At 40.3% G+C, this 21692-nt stretch overlaps 1 long non-coding RNA gene across 1 annotated transcript; it reads left to right on the top strand.

The window, feature by feature from the left end:
* Positions 19244-20461, top strand: LOC110436159. The gene is made up of 3 exons (XR_002453873.1): positions 19244-19473; positions 19587-19750; positions 20259-20461. It is a non-coding gene; the product is annotated as an uncharacterized LOC110436159 (long non-coding RNA).

Here is a 21692-nt window from a genome sequence, read left to right as displayed (position 1 = left end):
CTAAGCCAACCGCCTGTACAAATGCATTAGTACAGGCGGTTGGCTTAGTCAACCGCCTGTAGAAACTATTTCTACATGCGGTTGACTAATCCAACCGCATGTACTAATGCCCGCCTATATAACCCTAGGTCTTCTCCGCCTGAAAATTTTCTAAGTCTGGCGCCCTGTTCATTCAAACTAAGCCGACACGCTGCCGAAATTTTCCACCGCCATCGCTGCCATCGCCACCGTTGTTGTCGTCCTCGACACCGTCGCACGGTGACCGTCTCCTCCGCCCTCGACGCCGACGCCGCCCCTCGGTGAGAGCCTCTCCTGCTCACGCGCTCTCTCTCTCTCTCTCTCCCTGCGCATCCTCGATGTGGCGGCGGTGGTGGTGGGGGCGCGATGGTGGCGCTGCCCGAACGGGGAAGGGGGGCGGCCGCGGTGGTGGTGGTGGAAGGGGAAGGGATGGCCACGGTGGCGATGCTGGAAGAGGATGGGGCTGGTGCGGGGTGTACGGTGGTGGAAGGGGCGGTGCGGTGGCGGCGGCGGCTGGAGGTAGGGGATGACCCCGACATGTGGGGCCCACCTGCCAGAGAGAGGGAGAGAAGGGAGATGGAGTGACGGCCTGCTGGGCCTGTTGGGCTGGGATTTTTTTACTTTAACAATTTTTTATGAAAAATTTAAATTAAACCGTAAAAAACAGTAGAAAATTATAAAAATCAGAAAAAATAAAAATAAAATCAAGGAATATTATTATGTCTTTTACATGTGATTTTATTCATAGTTATTATTTTATAAATACTTGTTATTATTTCCCGTTGCATATGCATTAGTGTGTATATCTAAATTTAATTTTATCTTTTTGTTATAATCTCTTTGTAAATCATTTAATATATTAGTGTATGATATATTAGTGTATATGTTAGCGTATGATATATTAGTGTATATATAGTGTATGTAAATTTAATATGTTTATATATGTAGTGTATATGTAAATCATTTAATATATTAGTGTATGATATATTATGTATATATTAGTGTATGATATATTAGTATATATATTAGTGTATGTAAATTTTATCTGTTTATATATGTAGTAGTGTATATGTTAGTGTATGATATATTAGTGTACATACCCCACGATACATAAATTTAATTTTATGCTTCATAATATGTTAGTGTATTAGTGTATATAAATTTAATCTCTTTGTGTATGTATTAGTGTATATGTTAGTGTATGATATATTAGTGTATATACCCCAAGATACATAAATTTAATTTTATACATAAATTTAATTTTATGCATAAATTACATAGATTTCTGCGATGAGTTCTCTGCACAAGGACGAAGCACTGCAGTCCCAACCCACGGAGCAAGTAGAAGGGTCATCCGACCCTATGGAACAAGCTCGTGAGGTCACGAAACAAGTAGAAACGGGCGAAGCATCAGGTTCGTCCTATGAACAAGAAGCTAGCGATGACATGGAGTCTCTAGAAGTGAGGAAGACTCGTCGTGAATTGGCACGTGACCCCGATTACAATCTAGAAGCCGATGAGGTAAATTAGAGACATTCACGATTTCATGTAACTAAATGATTTCTATTCATAGTTTCTACATAAAAACATGCCCATGATTCACATGTCTATACTCAGGAGGCAATGTCTCAGTTTAGAGAGATGATGTCTCAGGAGGAGGTGGCACACGAAGACACACCAGAACCGACGACCACAACGACGAGCCCTGAGAGGCCATGTCAGTCTAGGAAAAGGAAGCGGCTAGGTTTGAAATGAGGCGAGAGAGGGTTGAACCAATTTCCAGATGACACATATGCCATCACAGATGTGAGCTCTATCGGACAGCCCCTAGCTCCAGAGGAGGCCCTACCCAAATACAGGAACGCAATTGGTTTCTGTGTGAGGGACTTTCTTGATATCACAGTTAAGAACTGGGCCGGTGTGTCGAATAATCACAAGATCAAAATTTGGGATAAGATTAAGACAAGGTTCCAGTTTCCTAGGAATGTGCCAGAAGATTTAGTGAAGGCATATACAATGAAACAATGTGCGGTTAGTTTCCGAAATTGGAGGTCGGAGATGAATGTCAACTATGCAAAGACAGGGATGGATCCGACATCCAAATACAATATTACTAAAGGGCAGTGGTATGTTTTTCTAGAGCAGAGGAATGACCCTAACTTCTTAGCTCGGAGCGAAGCCAACTCCTAGCTCGCAAAGAGGAACAAGTACCACCACCATCTAGGCACAGGTGGTTACCGGCACCAAGTTCCTAAATGGAGGCAAGAAGAGGTTGCGAAGAAGGCAGTAGGGTTGCCAGTGCTGTCCGAGCAAGTCGGTGAAAGGTCCGCGAATTGGATCCGTCCTCGGAAACCGAAGGAAACCGAGACGGGTGTGTCCTTTGAGGACCCAATGCTTGATGAAGCAATGAACAGCATCTTTGGAGTGGCAGGCATGCAGTAGGAAGGCAAGTTTACGCCACGAAGGGAGAGGAACATCCTTAGTGTTGGCCTCGGTAACCCTGAGCATCCTGGTCGTGTTCGAGGCATCTCATCCAAAGAAGGATGGAAGGATGAATTCAGCCCTCAATGGGCAAATGAGTATAAGAAACGTGATCGGTACAAGGAACAAAATGGCAAATTATTATCAGGAAGAGGCTAAGAAAGACTTCCAAGAGATGATGGGGAAGTTGCTAGAAAATCCTCCTCCTGAGTTGATGCAGAAACTAGCGAGTGCCATGTCAAATGCAGTTACCCAAATGAGCACTCAAGCTCCCCAAATGCAGCTAGTCCGAGTGGTGTCGCAACCGTTGGTGGCATCAAGTGAAACAATCATTCCAAGCAGTGTCGCATCTACGGCAAACAAGGATCACTATCCAGTTGACGACATTGTTACTTCTACACCTTGCTCCCTTGTCATAAGATATGGGATTAACAATCATCGTACAAGGGAAGTAGCCACGGGCAAAGCGATCCTAGGAGGACCTAAATACCATGGTGGTGACATCCCTAAAGACTACTGTAGAGTAGAGGTATCAACCGTGGTCCAAGGATATGAGGACGAGATTCTAGACATCCCTGGTCCCGAGAACATTGTGAAACTGGGACAGGTGATAAATAATTTCATCCTTTGGCCTCGGAGGGACGTGCAACTAAGGGAGCCACCACCACCCTCTCAAGTGATGCCACTAACCCAGGAGTCGTCAGCTCATGTCGATCCTATTCCTAACCCACCGCCTTCACCTCCCCAGTCTCTTCCTGACCCACCAGAATCACCTCTCCATGTTTTCCCTGTCCATCAACCATCTCCTCTCCATGATCTTTCTACCCCACAGTCAACACAATCTCCACCACCATTCAATTCCACCCCTTCCCCACAACTCAAAGATCCAGAACCAATAAGTGAGCCACCAAAGGTGCCAAAAAAGAAAGTATTTCTGATACCTAAGTTGATTTCACCATTCGAGCGAAAGAAAAAATCAGCTGGGCAAGTGAGATTTTTGTCAGGCATTGCTTCGAAACGCACAATACAAGAGCATGAGATTTCTGAGCTATCAAATTCAGAGGTGCCAGCGCCTAAGGTCATAACTCCTATCAATATCAAGGTGCCAACTGCAGAAGACTACAAGACTATCCCCAAAAATTCCCCTAAGCTTACCTTTTGCCAGTCTCTTGGCAAACCAAGCCTAAGCAGAATATGTATTTGGATCAAGAGTTGCTACAATGTTTTTATTCTTTCCAAGTACACATGCTCCCAAACAAAGATTCTCCTCTAGATTAGTGAATAACTGCTCTAATCTTCAAACTTACCCATTTTACCTTTAACCATGGGGCTTTACAGCTTTTGCATGAGTCTTGAGCAATCGGAAGACAGAACAATCAGGTCAAGCACTATCTCAAATTCGTTGCAGAACATTCTGGAGTTTTTATAAGTTTTCAGAATAAAACTCAGAGCTTAATTGTATGACACCCTCAAGTCTCTCAATGTACGTGGTATTTATGGTTCTCTCTTGAGGCATTAATGATGTTATGCCTCCTATAGCTAAAGGTATATATGATAGATCTTATAGGAGTGCCAATAACAGGGTTAGGCATACTTGCAATGCATGTATTGTAAAGTCAACTAATGGATCCATAGAGAATCGAGACATACAATCAAACCAAGGTGTGCATGTGTATGGAATATGGTGGATTGGTGCATTTGTGGTATTTGTGGCTAATTTCTATTTCTACTTTTGCTCCTTGACGATAAATCTCTCTTTTGATATTGGAACTTTTTGCGGGAAAGACATGGGCTATCTTTATCATTATTTTATATATTTTTTGTAGGGAGGTGGGCATCTAGTACCCATTGTTTTAATTACAGGGAGACTTATCCATCTTTTACTCCCTTTTCTTCTTTATATTTTTGCATAGCCACATGTATCCTTTGAATACAATAAATGATTAGAGAGGTAATAAAAAGAACTTAGAGCATTTATGATGGGCTTTATCCTATGGGTATGGTTTATGTTGGTGTTTACTCCCAGTGTAGGGGAAAAGCATGATTGGTAAACATGGAATGGAAATGATTGCGATTACTCCTAGTATGGGAATTATGCATATGTGAACTGGAGTGTGTACGTGATCTTGGTTTTAAAAGCATGACAAGACTCTCGTAAGGTATACTACATGGGTTGACTAAACTCAATGCAAAGCAAGCAGCATAAATGTGCAAAAGTTTTCCTGACTCTAAATGTATATTATTCATACTTTGTCATACAAGAGCTCATCATGTAGGATTTTGGGTTTTCAAAATAAATCTCCAGAACTTAGTAATGCTAGGAATAAGATAAATAGTAGCTCATACTTTTAATGATCTTATCAACCAACTACCTGACTTAGCTCAAACTTATGCCTCCACAAGTTGCAGGTTCAGAGTAAATCTTCAAATTAAAACAGTCATGTCCAAAACTCGAGAGAATCTACCGTTGGAATCTAGGTATTTGTAAAGATCTATAACAGAGCAACTATTCATCATCTCCAAGACAAAATTTTAATGTTTATCAATCTTTAATTAGCTCTAGCCTAGACACACTCTAATATAATTAATACTAACTAAGACTTCTTTTTATTGGTTTTTAGATTTTATTTAACCACAGACTCATAAAAGACTCAACAGACGTGGACCTTCATGTGCCCACATATTTTTGGTATTTTATGAATATATATAACAAGTGAATTTAATAATTGCCTAGGTGTAGTCACCTGATAACTAGGGGATGCTCCTCCCCCAAGCTCGATGGTTGCAATACTTGGTATAGATGTCCTTTAGAGTGAGCTAACCAGTAGCGGACCTGGTGGATGCCACTGATAGACTCTCTCCTTGCTATGATGTTACTCCCGCATAAATACTCTCCTCAAAGAGAAACCAAAACTCGAGGCTCGAATTTGTTAATGGGTTGGCGGTCAGCCAAAAAGTAACTGATTTCCTTTATGAGCTAGTTTTATTGTTGTCTAATTTAAATAGGATTTCACTTTTCTCTTCTTTTTTTTGAATTTTCTGTTTATGATGCAGGAATTTAAATATGAATGCGATATTTTTGTCATTTTTATTTTGTGCCACCACAGCGGATGTTCCTTCAGAAAATACCATAGAGTATCCTCATGGAGCTTTGTGATGCCATGAGTAATGTAGTAAATATTTTTGTTGTTTTTATATCTTTTAGTGTGTAAACAAAATTATGCTACTAAATAAATTACGAATGCATTTAAAGAGATAACTACCATTCTCACCTTATGGCTAGGGTACATAATTTAAAGTCTACCGACAGGACTTAGATAGAGGAGAACACTTACTCATTGGGTTCATCGTCTGAGGTAACCTCAGTCAACTCCCCATTTCATGGTGATGTCGCACGTGCCTTCTTCCATCTTGTTTCTGTCTCCTTTGCTTCTTTCTTTTTTTGGCTCCAGCTCTTCAACTTTATTCTCTTTCTCCCATGCTTCTAACCATGTTGATAGCTAGGGGATGCTCTCCCCCAAGCTAGATGTTTGCTTATGGTTGATCGTTGAGGATAAGTGGTCCTCATGGAGGAGCTCATGCTTATAAGAGCAAGTGTAGCCTGGAATACTTCAATCTCATCACCCAAGAAGTTACTTCATTCATACAGGGGTCAACTGTATGTTAGAAAGGTGTACTTCAAGTGATGAAGATGAAGATTCCTAGGTAAGTTGGTGTTGGCGGTCCTTAAGTACCCAATTTAATTATCAAATAAACAAAGAAAAGGATCCACATGCAACCAACACCCAGACTTAGAGTTTTATCTGACAGAATTCCACGAGTTTTGGTGTTTGTCTATTTCTATAGGGGGTTATCAAGAAACATGGAGGAAAGGCCCACACGTCGGGTTTACATAGAGATATTAACGTGTGCGGCAATTTTCTATCATCTAGAAGACTCCAGAAGCCACGGGAACGAATGGGAGGCCGAGCGGACCCAGGGGCAGGGCGCCCGCCCTACCCTTTAGGGTGCCCGCCCTGCTCTGGCAGCCAATCAGGCACCGCCTCGCGGATTATGCTCCACCAACCTAAAGGATTAAGAAAAACCGTGCGATTAAGGTCGGTTTGATCCGACGGCCCATGTTCATTTGGAAGGGCTATATAAGCAGGCCCCTAGCCCCTGGAGAAGACACCTCTGCATCCTTATTCATTATTCATAGACAGAGCAAAAGCTAGAGTTTGGAGATGAGAGCTCTCCTCTCATCTCTAAACTAGAGTAGATCTAGATAGTAGCGAGATGGAGAGTGTGGGAGGATTGGAGGAGAGGCCGGCCTGTCGGTTCTTCCTCCGGTTGTACTTCGCCATGATCAAGCTCTAATCAAGCTTGCTGATGGGATAACTCTGGTAATCTACTTCTACTTCATTATGCAATTACTATCCATGTATGTTCTGGTTCACAACTCTTTTGAGTACTTTAATCTATAGGACGCTATAGGTGAGAGTTGTAGTATAGGTGTAAGCGTGGTGCTTAGACCTAGATTACTTGTGGATATCCCTTGTTAGCCGGATCATGTGGTGCGCCGCGTAGGTGACAGCTACGTAGTCCTCTGTAGTCCACCTCCTGTTAGGAGGACTGGTAGGAGTCCTCAACCTTAGGTATAAGCATCCTCTGTGTTGTTTTATACTTATGGTACACCACAGACAGACATACCCTTTGAAGTAGAGAAACCCTAGTTATCCTCTCTATTCTCCTATTATCACCCATATATTAGATTGCTCTACTCTAGATTCCCCCATTATCATTTTACCTTTAATATTGTTCTTATTCAACTCTACCATCTTTCCTATTTACACCTATCCATCTATCTTGGTTAAGTTAGAGCGTAGTTGGTTCTCCTGTTTTCCTGTGGATACGATAAAACCTTTAACCGGGTAAAAGCTACAACGGTATCCGTGCGCTTGCGGATTTATCTGTGAGCGTATAAATACCATAGTACACACTACAAGAAACCTGTTAATCTGTGACGGCTTCACAGCGACGGATTTACAAACCGTCACTAACAGACACAATCCATGACAATAATTTTTTTCCGTCAAGGATGTGCACAAATGGATATTCCCGGCCCGCTAACTCGTGACGGTTTTATCTAAATCATCACAGTGTATAATTTTAAATTCGTCATACTCTAGTTAGCCCCAGGGGGCGGATCCACGGGGTGGGCTGCCCGGGCTGCAGCCCCCCTAAGCCTGATTTATGTCTTTGAATCAATAGTACTTAGCTTCAAATTACCATTAATCTCTAGGTTTTAGTTCTAAAGCTTTACTATTTAGCCCCCGCTCTGTCCCAATTCTAGATCCGCCCCTGGTTAGCCCAAAATAAAAAACCCATCCCTCTAATAAAACAAAAGACCCATCATATATTTGGTGCGAAAGAAATTCAAAAATGTAATTGCAAAAACAGTGGTCCTCTCGTAAGTACATGTATCTAAAAAAAGAAAGGTAAAAAGGAAATAAATTGCACCAAAGGGTACTTCAATCACGATCATTAGGAGCAAAACAAACCATTGCCACTAAGCCATCCAAACATGGTGACCAAAGACTAAACCAAAAAGCATTTCCATTGTGCCATGCGACCATGGTTGAATATGTAAAATATATCTTACATTTTATAATTTGTTCACTATAATAACAATAAAAGGCCCTTGTTCGGCAAAGTTCTTTTTTCTCGTTGGACGCCAGCCCAAGCGTCCGTTGTAGGCGGTCCAGTTCTTTTTTTCCTACGTTGTTCTTGCGGTAAGTCATTTTTTGTCCAACCAAGCGGCCCAGTTCTTTTTCTATTTCTTTCCCACACCCGTCATCATTATACCAAAAAAAAACTTGCTGCAAACAGGATTCGGACCTTGGCATCCAGTGAATCCATCCAACGAATCAAATTCTAGCGAAGAATCAAACAACTAGTGTAGGTGTTAGTTCGAAATTAGGATGAGCAGGCTTTAGGACAACATATATATAGAGTATAGTGGCAGCAAACCAGGCCCAACTGCCATGGCCCAACGAAGTTGCTGACAGTCACAAAAAAAAGCGAAGCTGCTGACGTGCGCACCCAATATCTATTTCGGCACAAATAAAAAAATGGAGCCACCAAGTTTGGGCCATGAGACCTCCAAGTATATGGCCTGGAGGACCGAATCATTGAAACACAACTTTTTCTGTAGAATGTATGATGACCTACCGCTATTAACTAGAAACAGACAACATTCCAAAATATGTGTTGACGGTCCTTAAGTACTAAAATTAATAATCAAATAAACATGGAAAAGGATCAATATGAAACAAACATCTAGAATTAGGGTTTTATCTGACAGAATTCCACGAGCTTTGGTGTTTATCTATTTCTGCAGGGTGTTATCAGAGAATATGGAGAGAAGGCCCACATGTCATATTTACAACGAGATAATTACATGCCGCGTAATTTTCCTCAATCTAGAAGAGTCCAGAAGCCACGGAAACGAACGAGAAGGGAATCGGGCTCGGGGGCAGGACGCCCGCCCACAACCCTTGGGCGCCCGCCCAGGCCAGGAGTCCAATCAGGACTCTGCTTCGGGGCTAAACTCCACCGACCTAAAGGATCAATCTAAACCATACAATCTATGTCGGGTTGATCCAATGGCTCACGTTCACTTGAGGGGACTATAAAACCAGACCCCCTGGCCCCTGGAGGAGAGAGGAGAAGAGAAGAAATCATTATGCAGAGGTAGCCATCAAAGTTAGGGTTTAGAGCTTCTCACCCACAGAGAATTAGAATTAGCTACTCCCTAATCCTTCAAGTTTAGAGGTTTGATTAGATAGCAATTAGAGAAGTAGAGCACTACGCTCTGGATTTGGATCTTCGGTAATAAAGATTGGTATTATTCATATCTTTCTCTAATTCTTTGTTCTAATTGCATTATGTCTCTAATTATTATGTTCTTAGTTTGCTCTAGTTCGATATTTGATATAGTTCTAATTGATAATGAGTTTATGTATAAGTTTGCAAAGCGCTTAGCTCTTGACGCGAGGGAGTTAGGTGATAGATCACATGTGAGCGTGGTGCTTAGATGTTATTTATCTGCAAATGTATCCTATTGGCCGGGTTGTGTGGTAGTTCGCGATAGTGACAGCTTCGTTGATTCTTATATAGTCCACCCTCCGTTGATAGGACAGGCAGAACCGGTATTGTGGAGTAAGTCATGCGATGCTCTGATTTACTTTATCAATGTTCCTTATACATGAATGAAGTGTCTTTTATGCTATATATGATCTTATAGATAACTAGAGTAGATTATGACTTAGTAGTTAGTAGATAACTTAGAATCCATTCTCTAGCTAATCCGATATCACCTACATATATGAGGAGTAGTCTATTTTCTAATCGCTGTGTTATCTACCCATGAACTTATAATTCGTTATCATTATCTTTATGGTTTACCCCCTGCTAAAGTAAGTGACTGTGTGACGAGTTTCTCATTAGTAATCATGTTCTTGCAAGTTTATCTCTAGTCTATGCCTTGATAGATTTTGCCCCTTACTTTAATTTCATCCCTTGAGCAAAATTATAAATAACGATACCTGGAATACTTATCCTGGTGAAATGCTACAATGAGGTGTTTTATCTGTGCGCTTGCGGATAGAATAGATTATTTTCTAGAGAGCCTTTACATTTATAAATACCTTTGTACACTCTGGCACCATGCTGGGGATGACAACCTAGTATCTAAGTGGTGTTAGCTAGTGTCAACAAGCATTTCTGGCGCCGTTGCCGGGGAGGCAAAAGGGTAATATATAGGAACGGTAAGGAAAGTCAGGAAATCAGTCAAGGTTATTCATATAAAATATTAGAGTAGACTATAGAGAAATAATTGCATAAAAACAGCTACTAAGTGAGAAATCATAACAAGGCACCTCTGCTTTGGCAGGTTCACCCTGTTGTTTTTCTATGTTTATATTTTATACAGGGTATATCAGGATTGACTTTGTGTACATTCAACTCTTCATCATCAGAACCAAAGCAATCAAGAGAAGAAGAAGCTAGCTACCAATTGCTGAAGCTATGGCACAAAAGACCTTGCAAGAATTCTCTGCTCCAAGCCTTGAGAACATTCCAACAGGTCCAAGATTTGCAGTAGAAGAAGGAATACCCGAGTTTGAGCTCAAGTCAAGCCTCATCAATTTGGTGCAAGCTACACAATTCAGTGGAAAGGCACATGAAGATGCCAGTGCACACTTGCAGAATTTCTTAGAGATTGGGAGCACAATACACATCAATGGAGTTGACAAAGACGTCATACTACTTCGCCTTTTTCCATTCTCACTAGAAGGGAAAGCGAGGAAGTGGTTCTGCAGTCATCAAGATAACATCAACAACTGGACGAACTTGTCAGATGCCTTTCTATCAAAGTTTTTCCCTATAGGCAAAACAACTGCCTTAAGAGGAAATATTGTCAGTTTCCAGCAGCAGAAGATAGAAGCCATTTTAGAAGCATGGGAGCGTTTTCAAGGATACATATCAGATTGTCCCCACCATGGAATGGCCACATGGTTACTTATGCAGACCTTCTACCATGGATTAACCCAGAAGGCTCGTCAGTGCCTAGATGCATCTGCTAAAGGATCATTCTTGGAGCTTACAACTGGAAAAACAGAGATACTTTTGGATAAGATAGCAGAAAATCAAAGCTGGTTCCAAGATAAAGCTCAACAATGTCATCAAACTGAAGAAATACCAGAAGAAGTAAATGCATTATCAACTAAGATGGAAAATTTGCTCCATTGGATTGACCAGAGGGCCAAGTTCAAAGAAGATAAAAGGGCTATTGAGACAGCATACAAATATCAACCAACTTCGAGTCAACCCAATAGCAAAGGTATGAATTCATGTAATACTTTCAAGCAACTTTCATTAAAAGAGATAATTGCTCAACAAACCAAAATTAATGATGAAGTTAAACAAAGGCTAGATACAAATGAATCATCTCTAAAAGATATAAACAATAAAATGGATTTTCTACTAACTGCCTTTGATGAGCAAAACACTCTTAATAAAAGGGTAGAGCTTAAGTTAATAAAGTTAGCTGCTGTACTGCCTGTTGCTACTAACATTGAGCAGGTAAAGAATATAACTACTAGAGGAGGCAAAGCTACCAGAGATCCCCATACCCAGAAGAGAAACAAAGAACATCAGCACCAGTGCAACCAGCAGTGATAGAAGAAGAAAGCCCAGTTGAAGCAGAAGATCTGCTACAACCACCTAGAACTGGAGAAATGAGGAAAGATTTTTACGACACCAACTATTTGCCATTTCCCAGAAGAAACAGAGGGCTGCAGTCGGATGAGCAGTTTGGTAAGTTTGTAGAGGTCATTCAGAAATTATATGTCAACATACCTCTGCTCGATGCCATACAGGTACCTACATATGCAAAGTACATCAGAGATATTCTTAACAAGAAGAGACCACTGCCCACCACTGAGGTTATCAAGCTGACAGAAGAATGTAGTGCGGCCATCCTCAACAAGCCGCCAAAGAAGAAGGAAGATCCCGGATGTCCCACTATTGACTGCTCGATCGGAAACCAACACTTCAACAATGCACTTTGTGATCTCGGAGCAAGTGTCAGTGTGATGCCAGCATCAGTCTACAAAAAGCTTGAGCATGCGACCCTAGAACCAACATCACTGTGCCTACAACTAGCGGATCAATCGGTTCGACACCCGTTGGGCATCACCGAAAACATTCCAGTCAAGAATAGAGATTTCCTAGTGCCATTAGACTTCGTAGTACTGGACATGAGTCCTGACTCAAAAGTATCCATCATCCTTGGAAGGCCATTTCTGAGCACTGCCAATGCCCACATCGATGTTGGGAAGGGAGAAATCAAGTTCAACATAAACGGACAAGAAGAACACTTCACATTCAAACCCAGACCAGAGAGAGACCCTACAGTGAAGGAAGTTCATGAAGAACCACTGGAGACACCATCTTCGGAGGAAGGTAACTCAGAAGATTAAAAGATTTGGAGGTCCAGCTTGGGGGACCTAAAAATCCCAAACCCACACCGGGAGGTAAATCGGTATTTATCCGCATTATTAATTTTCTCATTCTTGCATAATTAATTCTTGCATTAGTCACATATATTCATAGCATAATTATAATAATCAAAAAGCCCCATATAAATAATATTCATGGTGTGTAACAACCCATATTTATTAATTATTGTGGAGGCACAAAAATATTTTCCATTATCATTTTAATTAAGTTTCAATTGTCATAGATTTTTCCTGCATTATAATTAATTATAGTAACCTTCTAGAAGCATGACCCACACTCTTTGGGTCCCACATGTCATACACTTCACCTCACATACATCCCATCACATAATTTCATCCACCAATATGTTTCCACTCACCTGACATCTTTCCACCGTCCAACCACCACCAACACAATATTATTCCGCGTGAGATCAAAGCAAGGAAGCAAGTGGAGGAGGCACACCCAGGATGGACACTAGGGGTGGGCGCCCGCCCACCTACTCAGGGCGCCCGCCCTATCCCCTCTTCCTCCTATAAATAGCCACATTCTACCTCCATCTTCTTCACACAAACACTCCAGAAAACCACACAAGTTTTAGTTTCCCGAGAAGGAGCTCTTGTAGTAAAGAGAAGAGAGTAGAGAGAAAGAGAAGAGTGGAAGAGAAGGTTTGGAGTTCTTTTGAGAGAGTGTTTATCACCTAGCAAGTAGTGATCCCGTTGTCTAAGCGGAAGTAAAAGTTGTTTAGGGGGAGGCTCTACCAAAATAGAAACTTGTCTTGAACAAATAACCCCTGGACTATTGACATTCCGGACAGCTAACCACTAACATTTTCTCTCACATTTTCCACTAGTTGTGTTTTTGCCAACTTTTGTTTGCAGGATGTTTAAGAAGGTGAAGAATGTAGGGAAGGCTCTCAAGAACATTGGTACAAGGAGTTCAGCCCGACACTCCTCACAGCCATCAGAGATGAGCGTCGACCCGACACCCACACAAGCTCCGTCATCTTCATCAAGTCAGCAAGTCAAGGTCCTTCTCAAGATAGGAGACCTTGGACTGAAGACCCGAAGAGAGAAGGAAGTCTATCAGCAATTGAAGAACAAAGATTTCATTCACACCCCTACTCTCGATCCAATCTTACTACAAGAAACAGGTATGGACACTGAATTTGACTTATTTTTGCAGATGATAGGTTGGACAAATTTTTGGACTATAACTGAGCTGGGTTCTCGTCTTCTCACCCTCGAATTTCTTTGCACTTTACAATACTATGAGGGGGGAATTGTTTTTCGGATGTTCAAACAGGAGATTATGTTGTCTTGGAGAGAACTGAGCGACCATCTTGGTTTCTCTTCAAAATGCATCCTGAACATTGACTCCGACTTACCTAACTTTGAGAGACACCAGTTTTGGAGAGAAATATCTAGAGATAATTTTTATAGTCAAGCCCGAACCAGTGACATGGAACACCCCACTCTTAGGATGTTCCACAAATGGCTTGGGTACAATCTTTTCTATCGTGATGATATTAGGAAAGTAAGAGTAGGAGATTTACAACTTTTATATGCTGCTATTAATAAAGTACCCACTTCACCTGTTACACTATTAGTTTCTCATTGGCTTAGTGTACCTAGTCTTCAGGGACTAGTAGGATGTACTTCACTTATCACTCGTCTAGCCTTTAATCTTCACTTACTAGAAAACTCATCGTTGGACTTTATAAATGAGTTAAGAATTTATCATGGCTATGACACATTTAGACAAGCTCGGATGTTAAAGAAAGAGGGGAATGTAATGTATATGCTATATGATGATAAAGGCAAGATTTGGTTACCTAACCCGAACCTTGGCCTCTACGTTGTTCAAAACTTTTTGATTGAGATTGCAGCAACACCAGTGAACCAGAGAACTCCACAGCGAGTGGCATCTGAAAGGATGACCACTCACCGAGAACGCACCTGGTATGGTGCTGACCATGGACCAGAAGAAGCAGCGCACCTGCATTATTGCAACTACAACCCTCGAGTCCTTCGAGACCCATGGGTTCGACATGCGCAACCACAAGAGCCAACAGAGGAGACATGGCCGGAGAGCCGAGATCACCAGTGGACAAACCCGCCTTTTCATACGGGCAGGTACTCCACTGATCCATATGGAGCTTCAGGATCCAGACCTCCGCCCCAATTTGATGCAGGACGATACTCCGACGCCTCCTACGCTTTCACGAATGACTACTACCAAGAGGCCGGTGCTTTCTTCACTCGTACCGACAACACTATCCTCGACATCCAGAACACGCAAGCAGAACATGGACGACTCGTGGAAGAGCAACAAAAATGGAACCAGGACCATGCTGCTGCAGTAGAAGAGCTGAGACAAGATACAACAACAATGAACGACAACATCACAACTATGATGCGGTTCTGGAATATCGGGTAAGACCGACGTCAACATCCAGCTTGGGGGAGTTCCTCCCCAATTTATCAAGTAAGTTTTTATTTGCTCTACTTATTTATTCTTTTCTATTTCAGTATTTTATCTTAAAAGGAAAAACTTAGAAAATCCAATAAATATTTTGTTGCTTTAATTTACTGCATTTTATAAACATGAAAACAAAATAAAAAGAGTGTGTAGATAAGTGTGCTTTATTTTTCCTGCTAAGTTTAATCTCTAGAAAAATAAAAAGACCAAAAAGATGCATGATGGAAATGATGAACAGTTGCTCTGTTTGCTTACTTACAAGTACCTAGCTTTTATATTAGAGTTCTTCCAGGAATTACTAAAACAGAAATTACTATCTATGGAAAATATAAAACTAAAGTCTAGGTAAGAGAAAGGTATAATATAAAGTTTGAGCTGCTATTTATCTTGTTCCTACTACACTAAGTTCTAGAGATTTATTTTAAAAACTTACAAATCCCATAATGAGTTCCTAGCATAACAAAACTACCTACCACAGCCATACTTGCTATAACATCTTTTACTATATTTACATTGAGTTTGATCGAGCTGTGTAGACCCTTAGGAGGTTTTCATGTGGTTAAATTTAGATATTCACTTGCACACATCTACCACAGCATTCATCACCAATCATTAAAATTGCTAAAAATATTATCACTCACTCTCCCAAATATTGTTATTATCTCTCTCTAAAAAGATTCAATGCAGAAGAGGCATGGGTTATGCAAAAATATATGAGGAAATAAAAAGGGGCAAGTGCCCGGAACCTCGATAAAAGAAAAAAGAGTGAGACGAGAGGTAAAAATGGACAAGTGTCTGAAGTAGAATTAGGGGTACAAAGATGCCCACTTGAGCGGAAAAAATGGACAAGTGTCCGACAGTAGAATTAGGGGTATCTACTACCCACCTGAAAAAAAGAAGAAGAAAAAGATAGCCCATGTTCTCCCAAAGCAAAGATCAAAGAGGAGGAGAAATAGCAATATGAGGAGCAATGAGAACCAAGTTTTATTATTACTTATACATTTTTACCATCACTATCATTTACTCCACCACACATGCACATCTTAATTTAATTATATACTGAGTTCCTTTGGATCCATGGCTCGATTAGACAACATATGTATGAGCTGTTTTTCACTCCTATGAGCTCCACTTAAATATTCCATTAGCTATAGGAAAGTGATATTTTGGTAAGGATCCATAAATACCACATATAGAGAGACTTGAGAGAATCATTGCTGGGAACTCTGAGTTTTATTTTGAAAACTTATGAAAAACTCTGGAACAAAGGTGAAGTATAGACAGGAGGAATAGTGCTTGACTTAACTATTTTGTCTTTCAATTACTTAAGACTTAAGTGCAGGTTCTAAGCTCCATAACACTTCACTCTAATCTGGAAGAATTTTATGTAAAAGCATGTGTGCCTGTCAGGAAAGAAAACATCGAAGCAACTCCTGATCCGTCTGAGTTTAGCTGTTTGCTCAAGGACGAGCAAAGGGTAAGCTTAGTGGAGTTTGTTGACGGTCCTTAAGTACTCAAATTAATAATCAAATAAACATGGAAAAGGATCAATATAAAACAAACATCTAGAATTAGGGTTTTATCTAACAGAATTCCATGAGCTTTGGTGTTTATCTATTTCTGCAGGGGGTTATCAGAGAATATGGAGAGAAGGCCCACATGTCATGTTTACAACGAGATAATTACGTGCCGCGTAATTTTCCTCAATCTAGAAGAGTCCAGAGGCCAGGGGAACGAACGAGAAGGGAATCGGGCTCGGGGGCAGGGCGCCCGCCCAGGCTAGGAGTCCAATCAGGACTCTGCTTTGGGGCTAAACTCCACCGACCTAAAGGATCAATCTAAACCATACAATCTATGTCGGTTTGATCCAATGGCTCACGTTCACTTGAGGGGACTATAAAACCAGACCCCCTGGCCCCTGGAGGAGAGAGGAGAAGAGAAGAAATCATTATGCAGAGGTAGCCATCAAAGTTAGGGTTTAGAGCTTCTCTCCCACAGAGAATTAGAATTAGCTACTCCCTAATCCTTCAAGTTTAGAGGTTTGATTAGATAGCAATTAGAGAAGTAGAGCACTACGCTCTGGATTCGGATCTTCGGTAATAAAGATTGGTATTATTCATATCTTTCTCTAATTCTTTGTTCTAATTGCATTATGTCTCTAATTATTATGTTCTTAGTTTGCTCTAGTTCTATATTTGATATAGTTCTAATTGATAATGAGTTCATGTATAAGTTTGCAAAGCGCTTAGCTCTTGACGCGAGGGAGTTAGGTGATAGATCACATGTGAGCGTGGTGCTTAGATGTTATTTATCTGCAAATGTATCCTATTGGCCGGGTTGTGTGGTAGTTCGCGATAGTGACAGCTTCGTTGATTCTTATATAGTCCACCCTCCGTTGATAGGACAGGCAGAACCGGTATTGTGGAGTAAGTCATGCGATGCTCTGATTTACTTTATCAATGTTCCTTATACATGAATGAAGAGTCTTTTATGCTATATATGATCTTGTAGATAACTAGAGTAGATTATGACTTAGTAGTTAGTAGATAACTTAGAATCCATTCTCTAGCTAATCCGACATCACCTACATATATGAGGAGTAGTCTATTTTCTAATCGCTGTGTTATCTACCCATGAACTTATAATTCATTATCATTATCTTTATGGTTTACCCCCTGCTAAAGTAAGTGACTGTGTGACGAGTTTCTCATTAGTAATCATGTTCTTGCAAGTTTATCTCTAGTCTATGCCTTGATAGATTTTGCCCCTTATTTTAATTTCATCCCTTGAGCAAAATTATAAATAACGATACCTAGAATACTTATCCTGGTGAAATGCTACAATGAGGTATTTTATCTGTGCGGTTGCGGATAGAATAGATTATTTTCGAGAGAGCCTTTACATTTATAAATACCTTTGTACACTCTGGCACCATGCTGGGGATGACAACCTAGTATCTAAGTGGTGTTAGCTAGTGCCAACAATCTGCAGATCTAGTTTTGAATTGTTCAAAAGAAAAACTCAACTGAACAAATGATGAAAATAAAATTTGTACATATCAATGAGTTCTAAAAATGAATAGTTGACAACTTCTCCATTTGTAATCATTTATTATCCCAAACTTTTGTTTAAAGTTCTTATAGTTTAAAAATCAAAATTTCAAATTGTTCAAAGAAAACTCATATGGGAAAATGACTCAAATCAAATCTATAGATCTCGATGAGATCTAAAACTTTGTAGTTTATGATCTTTTCATTTGAATTCATTTATGGTCGTAAAATTATTTATGAAGTTCTCATATATTGGACTTTCAAATGTAATAATATCTAAACTTAGTTAGAAAAATCTACAAACTTGCATGACATTATGATCTTGGAGCATAGTCATTGCATAAAAAATTCAAATGATTTTAATAAAGTTGTGTTGCACATTGGTTATAAATGGGAAAATCTCGTTCATAGTTATATGATTAATTGAGAGATGTTTCTATTTGTGATGAATGTATAGTTCCATCTTATCAGATTTACCTGGATTTTTTATGGAATTCTTATCGACCCAAAATATATTATTATGTCAATTTGCAAAATTATTTGACCAAATTTTGTTATTATTATAATTATTCATTTAATTAGAGTACAATAAATGTAATAATATCTTAAATTGGTTAGAAAAGTCTACAAACTTGCATGACAACATGAATTTAGTGTATAATCATTCCATAAAAATTCCAAATTATTTTAACAATGCAATACTCCACATTGTTGATAAATGCACATACCTCTCACATAGTCATAAGTAACTATGTAAGAGATGCATGAATTTGTGAACAATACAGTCCCACTTTATTAAAATGGTTTGAAAATTTTATGGCAAGCTTATACATTCATAGTATGTCCACATACAAATTTTTAGGATTTTTGGACCACTTTGCGATATTATTACTTTTTTTCGTTAGAGCTGCCAAAATAAAAGTTCGAGTAATCTGTAACGACACATAAAAAGTTCATAAAAATCATACACGAAATTGGTTAGGCCCATGTTGGGCCTGATAATGATGCTTGCATTCAGCCCAATCCAAGTCTATCTCATGCCTGGCCATCCGATCAATACACGGATGGCTGATATTCAGTTGGCTTGTTATAAAACCAACGCAAACCCTAAGCTGCCTTTCACCCCGCTGCCTTCTCCACAACAGCCGCCGTCATCCATCCCACACCATCACAGCTGCCTCTCTATGAGTCGTCGCCCTTGCCATTGGGGTGCCTCCTCATTCCTCGGATGCGCTGTCAGTGGCCTCCATGAGCTGCTACTTGCCGGGGGCCACCGCCACGGCCGGTGATGGAGGGGCCAACGCCGGTGGCGGGGGGAGTGGCCGCAGCTGCCTCTGCTAGTATGGGAGGGGCTACTGCCGCCGGAGCCCTCACGTGAGGGCGAACCGTATTGCCGCAAGAGGTGGGGGCGTTCGCTCTGGTTTAGTACTCGTCCTCATCTTTCCTCTCGTCTTTCATCCTCTTTGGCTTCGCTCACCATGCTGATGCTCTCCGTGCTCATCTCAACCAGCGCAGATCACCTTGGGAGACTGAGGTGGCTAGCCGGATCTAGTACATCCATGGCAAGATCTAGAGCAGCCCCGACCGGTGGCATAGGCACGGGCACGGTAGCTATGCGCACATCACGACTGGGTGGACGCATGGGGTTTGGTGTTTACGGCCACACCCTGCGATGCCTGGTGAGTGATTTTCTATTTGATTTTTTCACTCGGCCTATTTGTAGGAAGCACTAATTGTATGTTATGCAAGGCCATTGTTTGCCATATCACTTGCTTCGAATGAACGTCTAATTTGTTTTGGCGAGAAGAACAAAATCAATCGATAAGGATTGCTTCCTTTTACTTCTTATATTGCTTTTGGTTCTTTCTAAAAATTTAATGAAAGCACTATATTCCTAGAACGAGAAACATAGAACAATTTGCCTATTGTTTTTGCCTATATAAAACTAAAATAAGGTAAACTGCTTAATTAGCTTTCGTTATCAGCTTTTCTTTTCTTCTGCCTGATACATACGTTTGATTCTGTAATACACACCATACAGGTTACCTACGATTGAGGAGCTACTCTACAACTAGTATAAGACATTTATATAAGACATTTAAGTTAGTATTTGTTCACTCGTCCAATTAGATCGGCTTTATGTGAGTGCTGTTCTACAAGTAGTCTAACTTGTTATTTTAATTTCAGGAAAATCGAAGGAACTTGATTATGCCGTCTACATGTGCTGGTTGAAGAGATCGAACAATCCTGCTGGTGCCTCATATGAATAGTTGTTAATTACAAAAAAAATATCATAATGTATCTGGTACTATTGAAATGCGATGGCATATGCTAATTTTGTATTTGACTATTGATTTACGTGGACTTGTGTACCGGTTATGATATTACAATCCATATGTTGTTTGATAATATATGTTGTAATAAAATAATTAATAATTTGATTTACTTTGTATGTGTTATAATAGTCAGCTGCAAAAATAAACTAAAAAATGGGCTAAAACTAGAAAATAAATAGGCTAAAAATAAAATATAAACAGGTTGGGCTAAAAATAAATTGAAAATGGGCTGCAAGCAGGCTAAAAATGGCCCATCTTTAATGTTGGTGCCCATCCATAATGATGTGGCAGTTAATTTGTGACGGTTATTTTCTTGTCAAAAAAAATGGACTTGGGCTGGGCTAACTAGGCCTTGGGCTCTATCGTGACGGTTTAAAACCGTCACCGATTACGATGATTTGTGACGGTTTTCGGTAAATCGTCATGAGGTTCAATCCATGACGCTCAATCCATGACGATCTTCGAAATCATCACAGATGCTACACAGTGACGGTTTTTTGGTAATCCATGACAGAACTTTTTCGTCATGGATTAACAGATTTCTTGTAGTGACACTCTAGTGCCATGCTGGAGATGACAACCTAGTATTCAAGTGGTGTTAGCAAGTGTCAACAAGCTTTTTGGCGCCGTTGCTGGGGAAACGGTTGCTGAGTTGACTACGAACTAGCTTAATCATTTTTCTAAAAATAATAAAAATAATAATATATTTCCTTTTGTCCTTTGCCTCATCCCTGCTATTCTTTCTTATCTAATCCTTGATCTTTGGTCTATCATGAATGCAAACATGTCTATCTATCAGTTTCATAGACCTACAGGCACACATATCGAACCACCAAAATCTTCAAAGCCTATCATCACATCTAGTTTTGAGATAAGCCCGGAATACATAGAATTTCTTCAAAAACAACCTTTCTCAAGAGAAGGTGAGGAAAACCCATACATAGACCTAAGGAGTTTTATTAAGTCTATGACCTCCTTTGCATTGAAGGCATGTCTGATGAGACCCTTAAATGGAAGCTCTTTCCGTTCTCTTTAACGGAAAAAGCTAGACATTGGTATAAACTCAACATAGGAAGTGCTCATGGAGATTGGAAGGAGCTATACAGTAGTTTTCTTTTTAAATATTTTCCGATCTCCAAAGTGGCGGATCTTCGGATCGAGATTCTTTCTTTTAGACAACTAGAAGAAGAATCTCTTGGTGAATCATGGGACCGCTTTATTGACCTTACTCTCACTGGCCCAAAGCTTTCTATTCCAGAAGAAGTTCTTCTAATTCACTTTTTTA

This window comes from Sorghum bicolor, chromosome 6, assembly GCF_000003195.3.
Source record: "Sorghum bicolor cultivar BTx623 chromosome 6, Sorghum_bicolor_NCBIv3, whole genome shotgun sequence".
Taxonomy (NCBI): domain Eukaryota; kingdom Viridiplantae; phylum Streptophyta; class Magnoliopsida; order Poales; family Poaceae; genus Sorghum; species Sorghum bicolor.
This window is presented reverse-complemented; position numbering and strand designations above follow the sequence as displayed.